Source organism: Elephantulus edwardii, unplaced genomic scaffold (assembly GCF_000299155.1).
Source record: "Elephantulus edwardii isolate Elephantulus edwardi_28Jun2011 unplaced genomic scaffold, EleEdw1.0 scaffold00047, whole genome shotgun sequence".
In the NCBI taxonomy this organism is placed as follows: Eukaryota; Metazoa; Chordata; class Mammalia; order Macroscelidea; family Macroscelididae; genus Elephantulus; species Elephantulus edwardii.
In genome coordinates this window covers 14,796,564-14,809,505 of record NW_006399797.1, presented here as the reverse complement: position 1 = coordinate 14,809,505, position 12,942 = coordinate 14,796,564, and positions in this window count along the sequence as shown.

Below are 12,942 nucleotides of genomic sequence, written 5' to 3'. Positions count from 1 at the left end.
ATTCATAATTATATGTTCTTAGAGTAAATTACATAAATCTTCAATTTACAGTTGTCACTAGCATCTGGTCTCCATATCTGAATTTTTTTCTGGACCACAGGCTTTCAAACATTTATGCACATGACCATAGTGAGAAGTAAATTTTAGATCATGATTCAACACATATCTGCATATAAGCAATAGAAGGATGGGTAGAGTTTCACAAAACACTTACTCTTCCTCCATATGAAGTAGCTAATAAATCCATTTTGTCTCAATTTAGTAAAAAAAAAAAAGTTGGTCGTGAGTCATTAAATTGATGTAATAACTTTCTAATGGCTCATTACTCTGTTTCAAAAACACCATTCTAGTACATTCTCTGGTTTTCAAGCTGATTTCTTAGGATTTTAGTTTATCAGGTTTTTTCACTTCATTAAACCCCCAGAGTAGTAATTTTCGACAACCCTTTAAACTTATGACCTGTTTTGGATTTTCTCTCCTGGATTTGACTTCCAGAGTGCATCTAATATCTTGGGCACCAATTCTTATTGTGCCCCATCTAGCTTCCTTAGAATAATCTCCTGATAGGGTTGGGAAATTTGAAATAGCATGAAAATTCTTGTCATGATGACATAGTGCTGAAGGCCATAGCTTAGGAGGTTGGAGGAAGATATTTCCTCGATCATTTTAACATATATATATATATATATATATATATATATATGTGTGTGTGTGTATATATACACACACACATACATATATATACATACATACATATATACACACATATGCACACATATGCACACATATATACATATATATATATATAAATGTTGCTTATCTTATTTCCTTCATCTCTGCTCAAATGTCATCATCTCAAGAAAGGTCTTCACCAAATATGGCATCTGAGATAGAACCATTGTCGCAATGCCTTTTCACTTTAATTTTTTACTTCTTTGCTTCTCTTATCAAGGGGTAGATTATATTTTGCTTAAAATCATAGAATGTTGGAGTAGAGACAGGCCTAGAGGCAAGATATTATTCAACTCATTGACCTTGTTATTATACGCTTCTCAGTAAATTCCGTCTCATAGCAACCACACAGAACAGGGTAGAACTGTCACATAGTATATCCAATACTGTAATCTTTATAGGTGAAATTTCTAAGTCTTTTCTCCTTTGGAGCCACTGGTGGATTCGAATCAGTAAGCTTCTGGATAACAGCTGAGTTCTTAACTATGGGCCATCAGGGCTTCTTCTCAAATTTTCTAGGGAGGAAATGAAAGTACAGAGAAGTAAGTAAATATTTCTTGATGGCCTAGCTTATTTGTGGCAAAGCTAAATTAAAACTCAGATTTCTTGATGCTTGTCTGTTCCTCTCTGGTTTATGCTACTGTTTTAATCTGTGCTGCAACCCTGATAACAGGGTTTATTTATTTGTTTTCAGTAATGTTTTCTTACAGTATTCTTTAGGATGTTAAACAGAACTATGTTGTTATTAGATGCTGTCAAGTCATGTACAACTAATAGCAACCCTGTGAGCAAAAGATCTGAACCCTGCTTTATTTTGTGTCATCGTCACACTTCCTGACACAAAAGAGCCCGTTCCAAGATGGAATTATACTTAATATTAAATACCAAAAACATAAAAACCAAACCTTTCTTTCAAATAAATTCTGACACATGGCAACCATGTTTTACAGAGCTGAACTGTTCCCTAGACTTTTCTTGGCTGTAATCTTTATGAAAGCAGTTCACCAGAACTTTCTTTGGCAGTGCTGCTGGATGAGTTTGAATTGCTAAACTTTAGATAGGTCAGCAGCAGCTGAGTGCAAACTTCTTCAACAGTAAATGTTGTTGTTATATGCTGTTGAATTGCCTGCAACTCATAGTGACTGTGTACAACAACAGCTCTGAAGCCTGCCCTGTCCGAGCCAGTCTCACTGACTCTCACACCTAACCCCATTGTCCCAGTTACTGTGCCAATCTGTCTAATTGAGGGTCTTCCTTTTCTGTACTGTCCCAACACTCTTCCGAGCATGATGGCCTTCTCCAAGGGCTGGTCCCTCCTGGCCATGTGTCCAAAGTATCTAATACAGAGCTTCAAAATCTCAACTTCCAAGGGGAAACTTGGTTTCATCCTCTCCAAGACAGACTTGTTTGTTTTCTTGGTGGTCTATGGTATCTTCAAGACTTTTTCAATACCACAACTCAAAGGCATCAATTCTTCTGTCATCCTTTGCTATTGTCCAACTCCCTGATGCATAGCAAGTAATTGCAAAGATCATGGACTGTATCAGGTGCACCTTAATCTCTAGATTGACATGGTTGCTTCTTAGTACTCTGGAGAGGTCCCTTACAGTAGATTTTCCCAGTGCAATTAATTTTTTTAATTTTCTAACTGTTAGTGCCAAGAGTGTTGATTGTGGAGCTAAGCAAGTTGTAATTGTTAACAAATTCAATTTCTTCTCCATCTATCACGGTGCTGCCAATTGGCCCCGTGGTGAGAATCATTGTTTTCTTTATGTTGAGCTTCAATCCATATTGAAGGCTGCAGTCCTTGACCTTCTGCAGCAAGGGCTTCAAGTTTTCTTCAGTTTCAGCAATCAAGGTTTTATCATCTGCATTACGTAGGTTGTTGATGAGTCTTCCTCCAACCCTGACACCACAGTCCTCATAAAGTCCAGCCTCACAATGATCTGTTCTGCATATGGATTGAAAAGGTGTGGAAACACGACAATACCTGACACACTCTGGTCCTGATTTTGAACCATGCACTGTTTTCTTGCTCTATTTTTAGGACTACTTTCTGTTCTGAGTATAGGTTTTGCATGAGCACAATCAAGTGTTCTGGGATTCCCATTCTCCTCAAGGTTAGCCACAATTTGTTGTGATTCACACAGTCAAATGCCTTTGCATAGCCAATGAAATACAGATAGACATTCTTCTGGTGCTCTTTGCTTTCTGTCAGGATCCATCGAAATTGGCAATAAAGTCTTTAGTGCCACAACCTCTTCTAAACACAGCTTGTTTTTCTGGTAGTTCTCTGTAAATGTTCTGTCCCAGTCATTTTTGGATAATCTTCAGCAGAATTTTGCTTGTGTGTGATATTGTTCAATAATTTCATTAATGAGACAATGGAATAGGCTTTAACTTTAAAAAAATAGACTATTCAGGACCAGCATCAGTTTGGGATGCCAGAGAAGAATCTTTGGAATAAGATTTTGGTTTGTGTTGATAGGTGGTAAACAGGTAAGATAGCACACTCAAGAGAAGGGTTAGATGTATGCAAGGAAGACAATTGAAATGAAAATAAATAATGGGCATTCATCCTAGGTTGAAAAAAAGCAGTTTGAAGTTGAAGATTAAAAAATAATATTCTACACAAAAGGAAACTGAGGCACAAAGAAGTAACTACTCTATTTCTCTCTGATTGACAAAGCCTCAAGAAGGGGTAATAATGTTTGGTATAGAGATCCAGAAGACTAACTGAGGCTGGAGAGCCAGAAAAGCAGCAAGACAATGTGAGAGTTGGGTTTCAGGTCCCACACAGGCACAGGGTTTAGTGGAGAATGCAATGAGAACAGGGAAAGCAAGGCTTGTGTCACAGAAATTGATGAAGGGGAGAGTGGGCTATCCAGCAGCATGGCAGGTTGTAGTTAACTGTTGGTTCTAAGCAAAGCTTCCCAAACCAGAGAACAAGGTTTGCCGGGGTTTGATGCACTGGTGGCAACTTTTGCACATATGCCAGGTTGATATTATGGGAGGTTCTAGAAGTTCTTTAATATTACACTTTTTCTTTTGAAACATATGTTGGTTTTCTGAAGTACAAAATAAGTTGTCATTGTTGTTAGGTGCTTTCAAGTTGAGTATGACTCATAGCTACCATATGAACAAAAGATCTGAATCTTGTCCTGACCCACACCACTGTCAAACTTCCTGACACACAACAGCCCACAGCAGCAGTCACCATGTCAGTCCTTCTGGTTGAGGGTATTTCTCTCCTTTACCAGCACTCTACCTTTCCCAACATCATGTCTCTTTCCAAGGAATAGAACCTCCTAGCAATATGTTCAAAGTATGTGAGGTGAAGTTTCATCATTCTTGCCTCCAAAGAGCACTCTGGCTTCACTCTCTCCAAGACTTATCTGTTCATTCTCTTGGCTGTCCATGGGATGTTCAGTGCAGTTCTCCAATACCATATCTCAAGGGCATCAGTTCTTTTTCTATCATGCTAGCAGTAAGACAAGAGAAGGAAATAAGAGGTATTCAAATTGGCAAAGAGGAGGTAAAATTATCTCTCTATGCAGATGATATGATAGTATACTTAGAAAATCCTAAAGTCTCAGCAAGAAAACTACTGGACATAGTTGACGAATTCAGCAAAGTAGCAGGATACAAAATCAACATACAAAAATCAGTTGCATTTCTCTACAGTGACAAAGAGAATACAGAGCTGGAGCTAAGAAAAACAGTACCTTTCACAATAGCTAATCACAAGATTAAATACTTGGGAATAAATTTAACCAGAAACACAAAGAATCTATTCAAAGAAAATTACAAAACATTACTACAAGAAACAAAAAGAGACCTTGAGAAGTGGAAGAATATCCCTTGCTCATGGATATGAAGACTCAATATTGTGAAAATGGCAATACTACCAAAGACAATTTACACATTTAATGCAATCTCATTACAAATACCAATCCTATTCTTCAACGAGATGGAAAAGGCAATCTCCAGTTTCATTTGGAATGGAAAGAAGCTCCAAATAAGCAAAGCACCCCTTAAAAATAGAATTAAGGTAGGAGACATCTCACTCCCTGATTTCAAATCCTACTACACTGTCGTGGTGGTGAAGACAGCATGGTACTGGTACAATGACAGATACATAGATCAATGGAATAGAATTGAGAATCCAAAAATCAGCCCATCTGCCTATGGTAAACTGATTTTTGACAAGGAGATGAAAACAGTTAAGTGGGGAAACGACAGCCTTTTTAACAAATGGTGTTGGCAAAATTGGAAAAGTATCTGCAAAAGACTCAAGCAAGATCCACACCTCACTCCAGACACAAAAACCAACTCTAGGTGGATCAAGGACCTAGGACTAAAACCAAGGACTATAAAGTTCATTAAAGAAAAGCTTGGAACAACTTTAGAAATCCTAATCCACAATATAAACAGTCTTCCAAGCATCCTGAAAAATCTACAACCAGGAGGAGAGAAAATAGATGAATGGGACCTTTTAAGAATCAAATCCCTATGCATGTTCAGAAATTCTCCAACAAGGTAAAAAGGAAAGCCATAGACTGGGAAAAAGTCTTTGGTAATGACATGTCAGATAAGGGACTTATATCTAGAATTTATAAAATACTTGAGCACCACAACAAGATAAAGGTAAACAATCCAATTGAAAAATGGGCACAGGATATGAATAGACACTTCACCAAAGAAGACATTCAGGTGGCTAACAAATACATGAAGAACTGTTCAAAATCCCTAGCTCTAAGAGAGATGCAAATCAAAACAACTATGGGATATCATCTCACCCAGTCAGAATAGCAAAATTTAACAGAACAGCAAGCAATAAATGCTGGTGAGGTTGTGGAGAAACTGGAACCCTTATTCACTGTTGGTGGAAGGGTAAAATAGTGCACCATTGCGAAAGACAGTGTGACACTTTCTCAAAAAGTTCCAAATAGAGATATCATTTGATCCAGCAATTCCACTACTGGTAATATACCCTAAAGAAACCATAACTGCCACCCAAGCAAATATATGCACACCTATGTTTATCGCGGCTTTGTTGACGATAGCAAGGAGATGGAAACATTCTTAGTGCCCATCAAAAAAAGAATGAATAGAGATGCTGTGGTGTAGTCACACAATGGAATACAACACTGCAAAAACAAGGAACTCATACAATATTATTCAAAATGGGTGACCCTGGAGGACATTATGCTGAGTGAAATGTCACAGTCACTAAAGGACAAATACTGCATAGTGCCACTGTTGTAAAACAGGACTGACATCGGGGTTGAGGGGAGACTGAGAAAGATGGGATAAATAATGTATAGTACATTGAAACAAATGAAGGAGAAAACTGTCTAAAAGGGATAGGTGATTAGGTATTATTGTCATGACAGGAGTCCAGAACAAGGGCTACATAGTGAAATGGACCTGACGTGAGGGATTGTAAAACAGTGAAAGATTATTTCTTTTACTTTTCAAAGAGAAGAGTGTACTGGGGTGGGGAGGGATGGCAGTGAAACATTGAATGAATGGAAATGCAAAGTCTCTGTAAATTTTCATTAAAATCAATAATAATTTAAAAAATTTAAAAAAAAAAGAAATCTAGGGGGGAAAATGTTTGTTGATTACTTCCAATAAACCAAGTTGTGTGTAATGGGTTCTCCTATCTCCTATCCCATTTAAACCTCACAACATGCCATAAAACAGGGATTATGACTCAATTTTAGATGGAAATACTGAGAGTAAATACGTAGTCCAAAGCCATATATAGCTTTTAAGTAGCGGAGTTAGGGATTTGAACCAGTACCCGGTAGTCTTTTGAGATGCTGATCAGTCCTTTTTCCTTTTCTCCAACTCTCATACTTCTATTTTGAATCTAAAGGTATCCAACACAGTTAAATTTTTTCTTTAGAAAATCTATCAGCTATTAGAAAGATTTAAGAGCCAGGAGAATTATTTTCAGTCAATATCATGGAGAGCGTGCACCGGAGCAGTAATAGACTCCCCAGAGATTTATGTACTCAGAGAGCTGCATGACCACTGAGATTAATCAACGAAACATTCTCATCTTACAGATAAGAAAACAGGGACCCAAGGATTTCTGTATTGTCAAGTATTGCTGAAATTACTATTTGCTGATAATGAGGTTCAGATCCAAACCAATTTTGTGTAGTCACAAGGCAGGTGGGACTGTGTAAATTTATTATATAGCTCAATTAAAATCATAGAGCTCAAAGGGACCTGAAGTCGCTTGGAATAACGTATCCATCTGCCTCCATCATGGCAGGTTTAAACAATATCAGCAGGTTGTCTTTTTCTTCATGGTCTATAAAGAAGGCAATTCAGTCACCTCCTTTGTAAAGCATCACAGCACCTTTCACATCTCTCAATCTAATAACATTTTCACATGTAAATTGCAGAGCACTTTATAGGGCTGTTTAAAAACCTAATATATTCCATTTAAAGGTGTTTTAAACTGTTAAGTTATTTGAAAATTAGATACAGCTTTAAAAGTAAACTGAAGCAATAGGAAGCAAAGGAAAGGCTTGTAATAAGTAACCTTAAGTATACTTTCAAAATTAGAAACAACGTAAGCCCTAGGTTTCCAAAGTAGATAACTAGGGTGACAGATGGTCAGGTGAAGGGAATGTTTTCTCCCACCTGAAAACAGAACAGTTATAGAATACTTACTTGTTAGACTCCTTTTCAGATCCCCAGTTGAATTTAATGTACCAAATGTTTATCGAAAGTCTCTTTTTAGTTATCTAATGTGGATGTAACAGAAATAGCACAAGTAATGGTTTTGACAAGTTTATTCTCTCACAGTTGAGGAGGCTTAGAGGGCTAGATTCAGGGTTCAAGCTCCAGGGAAAAATCTTTCTTTCTAAAGTCTCTGGAAGAAAGGCCTGTATCCTTTCTACATCTGTAGGCCCTGCATCTCTTAGAGAAATTGTTATGTATCTTGGCACCAATCTTACCCTGGATCCGAAAGACTCTTAACCAGAAATATGAACCAATGTGAAACAGTTCCGTCGTGGCCAATAAAGGATCAGTGTTGTACAACAACCAAATCTCTTGTGTAAGAGTTAAAGTAAGATAGAAGCAGTGGTGCCTCACTCAAAAATGGTGGCTGACACACTAAAAATGGGGCCATGGGTGTCCATCTTTGAGTTGGGCATCACTGCTTATTTCCTACTCAGATAAAAATTTTATACGCAAGAGGTTTGATTGCTCTGAAGCACATACAAATTTGTTCTCTGCCTTGGTGGAATGATTTTGAACCAGTTTGAAGATCTGCTTCAGCACAGTGACCCTGGGACCAAAAGGTATAGAATACACTCATGGTCCTTTCTTGGTGGTACCGAAGTCTCCCCCTCCACTTACCTCTCTCTCCTTTTATCTTTCATAAGATAAAAGGTGACGCAAGATACACCCTAGAGAAAGTCTCCTTATATCTGATCAGGTTATGCCCTGCATAAGGGGGCAGCATCCCACCCAAATCCCTTTACAACGATTGACCTGTCACATCCGAGAAAATCTTAGAAGCTGATCACATCTTTTTTATGTAACTGCTAAACCACTGAGCCTCATGACAATGTTTTTTAGAGTGAGATTCATATTTCAATCTGACTGTCCTTCATACATGAACCTCTGAAATCAGAGTTTTGGGTCTGCAGAGTCAAACAATACATTTCCTGATTTCAGAGAGTTGAAAAATACGAAAATAACACAGATACACAAGTAGCTCTTAAAGGCAACAGATAAAAAAAATGGCATCAAGGATACAGAAATAAACTGCATCTACTTAAGATTACAACTGGTGGGGGAAGCCAGAGAAAGCTTTTGAGCTGTACTTTAAAAGATGAATACAGTTTTGACCATTCAAGTAGGAGAAGGATTATGCATCCAAAAATTTTGGCATAAACAGAGGTCTAAAGATGGGAAATATTTGCATAAACTCTATTTCAGTCTTAAATGGTGTTTGCAATTTCCTTTTTTGAATCCTCCCTCTTTATCTCTCTACTTATAAAAATCTTAACCTAAAGACCTATATGATGATGTTGCTGATTGCCTTCAAGTAGAGTCTTAGTTGAGACCTATATAAATTATTCTTTTTTCTGTTTTGTCTATTGTTTACAACTGTGAATATATTACCAGATTATTTTTATATAAAAAATGTTGTAAGTTTGTATAATTCAAATCCTAGCCCTTAAAAACAACCTTTGAATACCCTGTCATGTGAAATCTGAATTTGCCTATCCATGTGAAATTTGGACTTAAAGATGTGTGTGGGTCTAGTTTTGTCCACTGAATGATCCTAAAAGCAATAAACCCTTTAACAACAATGAATACATTTGGTGCAAAGAACCAGGGTTTTAATATAATTTCTTCACTAATATAAAACTGTGGAGAAAATCTGAAGCAAGGAAAGAAAGTCTATAGTAAAAAAAATAACAACAAAACACAACTCAAGACTAACCAGTTGCCGTGAAGTCACCATTGATTGATTCATGGTAGCCCCTTATGTGTTAGAGTAAACTTATGCTCTATGTTCTTAATGGCTGATTTTCTAGAAGTAAATCACAAGGTTTTTATTCCAAGGTCCATTTGGATGGACTTGAACCTCCACTCTTTCAATTAGCAGCACTGTTAACTGCATCACTGTGCTCTAAGATTGATGCTATTATTGTTGTTAGGTGCCTTCAAGTCAACCACGACCCATAGTGACACTGTGAATAACAGCTCCAAGCCTTGCCCTATCCTGTACCATCCTCACAATCTCTGTCATGCTCAAGTTCACTGTGGTTGTTACTGCATCAATAGACCTCTTTGAGGGGCTTCCTCTCTTTCACTGATCCTCTACCTTTCCCACCATGATGTCAAAAGATTGGTTCTTCCTGAAAATATGCCCAAAGTAAGTGAGATGAAGTTTCACCATCTTTGCCTCTAAGAAGCATTCTGGCTGCACTTGTTTCAAGACAGATTTGTTTGTTCTTTTGGTACTCTGTGGGGTATTCAGTATTCTTCATTAATACCACAAATCAAAGGCATCAATTTAACTTTTGTCTTCCAAATATATATATATATATAATTTGAATTTTTGGAAACTAGCTGTGCTGTCAACTTTGGAAAAAGTATCCCAGTTGTACCGTGTTGAGTTGGCATTGTACAGAAATTAACAGCCATATTGGTCTAGAAATGTTAAATTTTTTTTTCCATTTGTACAGGGGTAACACACTGTATTAAATATGTAAGGTCTTATCTACATGGGTTTGATTACAGAAACTAATAAAGTATTCTCTAAATAATGAAAAAAAAACTTTTGTCTTCCTTATTTATTGTCCAGCTTTCAGATGCGTAGGAAGAAATTGAAAATACCAAGGCTTAGATCAGGCACACTTTAGTCTTTTAGTGTTTGCACTAAATGTATTCATTCTATTGAAGTGGTGTTACTTTTAGGATAGAGTCTTTTAGGACCTGAAATCCTTGTTCTTCAGCATTTTGGTGAGGTTCTTGACAAAGGATTTCCCTAATACAATGCATTTTGTGATTTTTCGGCTGCTGATACCATGAATGTAATTGTGGACCCAAATAAAATGAAATTGTTAACTTCAATCTTTTCTCCATCTATCATGATATTGCTTATTGGTCCAGTTGTGAGGATTTTTTTAATGTTAAGATATAACCCCTATTGAATGTTGTAGTCTATAATCTTTTCCAGCAAGTATTTAAATTCCTCTTCACTTTAAGCAAGCAAGGTTATATCATCTGCATAATTCAGATTGTTGATAATTCTTCCTCCAATGCTGATGCCACATTTTTATTCATGTAGTCCATGATCTCAGACTATTTGCTTAGCATATATATTGCACTAAGACTAACAGAGGTCTATCTAAGCATCAAAGTGATGGAGCTCCCACTAACAAAATCTGGGATAATTTATGTATTAGAGAGAATAATGATTAGGACTTTGATGGTCTTCATTATTACTTGCTATGCATCAGAGAGCTGCACAATGAATAAGGATGACAGAAGAATTGATGCCTTTGAGTTATGGTGCTAGAGAAGAGTATTCTCCAAGAGAACAAAAAGGTCCGTCCTAGAGAGGGTGAAACCTACTTGGCCTCTGGAGGCAAGGGTTTTACGCTTCATTTCACATGCTATGGGCATGTTGCTAGGAAGGACCAGTCCTTAGAGGAGATATCAAGGTGGAAGAGTGGAGGGACAATGCAGGAGAGGAAAACCCTAGATAAGATGGATTAAGGTAGTGACTGTAGTAATAGGGGAAGGTGTGTCAGAGACAATGAGATTGGCTCAGGATAGGACAGAGCTGTTGTGCATAGGGTCACTGTAAGCACATAACAACAACGACAACAATAAAAGCAAGATATAAAAGAAAAGAAATATACATTTACCATATCTTTTCAATAAAAGCTGCAGGTTATTTCCCCATTTGAGAAAGGAAATAATTCATTGTTCCCAAGGAATGTTACAGGTGGTTGTTGTTGTTATGTGCAGTGGAGTCGCTTGTGACTCATAGTGACCCTATGTACAAGAGCCCTAACCCTGCTCTATCCTGTGCCAACCTCCCTGTCTCTGACACACTTACTCCCGTTACCCCAATCACTGAATTGATCCATCTCAGTTATGCATATTTATTCTGAACCAAATGAAATTGTTTCTATTCAATTATTTTTTATCTATAACATTTCACTTCATTCAATCAACTAGAAAGGATTAGAAAGCAACATGCTCTCACCCCAGAGAAAGAATAGGTTCAGGTGAGAATTATCAATGGATACTGAGTGGCTATGTTGTTGATGGCGCTAGGTGTCATTGGCTTGGTTCTGACTCAGAGACCCTATGTACACCGAATGAAGTGCTGCCCAGTTCTGCACCATCCTCATGATGTCACTCTTCCCATTGCTGTAGTCACACTGTCAGTCCAACTCGTTGAAGATCGTCCTCTTTTGAACTAACCTACTAACAGCTATGTCTTGAAGAGGTTGAAAGCAAGCTGCTCCTTGGAGGCAAGGATTTTGAATGTCTGTCTCATGTACTTGGGGCACATGACAAGAAGGGACAGGTCCTTAGAGAAAGACATCATACTTGAAAGGGTGGAGGGACAATGCAGGAAAGGAAGAGACCCTTGATGAGATGGATTGACACAGTGAATCGAATAATGAGGGTAGGTGTGTAAGAGACAGTGAGAATGGTTCAGGGTAGATCAGAGTCCAGAGCTATTGTGCATAGGGTTGCTATGAGTCGTAGTTACTCAAAGGCACACAACAACAACTACCAAGCATAATACCCCTTTTCAGGGACTGATATTTGTTGATGACATGTGAGAAAGTCTTGTCATCCTTTCTTCCAAAGAAATTTTTGTGAGAGAATTTCATACCCATGATGTCAAAGTGGCTCTTCTTAGATTGCTTGCTGACTGCAAAAGTAAAAACACATCTTTACAGTGGTGAGATCTGGCTGTCATCACCTCAAAAATTAGTCCATCTCACTTCTTAATCATAAACAAACTGACATTACGTTTCTCCTTATGTGTACGTTTCTCCTTATGTGAAGCAATATGAAATTCACACCTGAACCTGTGAAGTTTTGCCAAAAGTGTTTAATCTGAGTATTGGTTATTTTTTATTTGCCCATTTAATATCCCTGGAGGACTTTTTCCTGGAGACTATATCATCTAGGCTTTCTTAGGAGAAATTTGGAGGACAAAGGAGAGAGATAGTGGGTTATTTATTCCCTACTATCAGTTTGCTACCAATTGGTCCAGTGGTGAGAATCTTTGTTTTCTTGACATTGAGCCTCAGTCCATACTGAAGGCTGCAGTCCCTGACTCTGCAGCAAGTGCATGAGGTCCTCCTCAGTTTCAGCAAGCAAGGTTGGGTCATCTGCATAACACAGATTGTTAATAGATCTTCCACCAATCCTGACACCACACTTCTCCTCATAGAGCCTGGCTTCTGGGATAATCTGCTTTGCATACAGGTTAAAAAGGTATGGAGATAGGACACATTCCTGGCGTACACCCTTCCCAATTTTAAACCATGCGGTGTTACCATGCTCTGTTGTAACAACTGCCTCTTGGTCCAAGTGTAGGTTTTGCATTAGCTCGATTAAATGTTCTGGGATTCCCATTCTTCTCAGAGTCAGCCACAGTTTGTTATGATCCACACAGTCAAACGTCTTTGC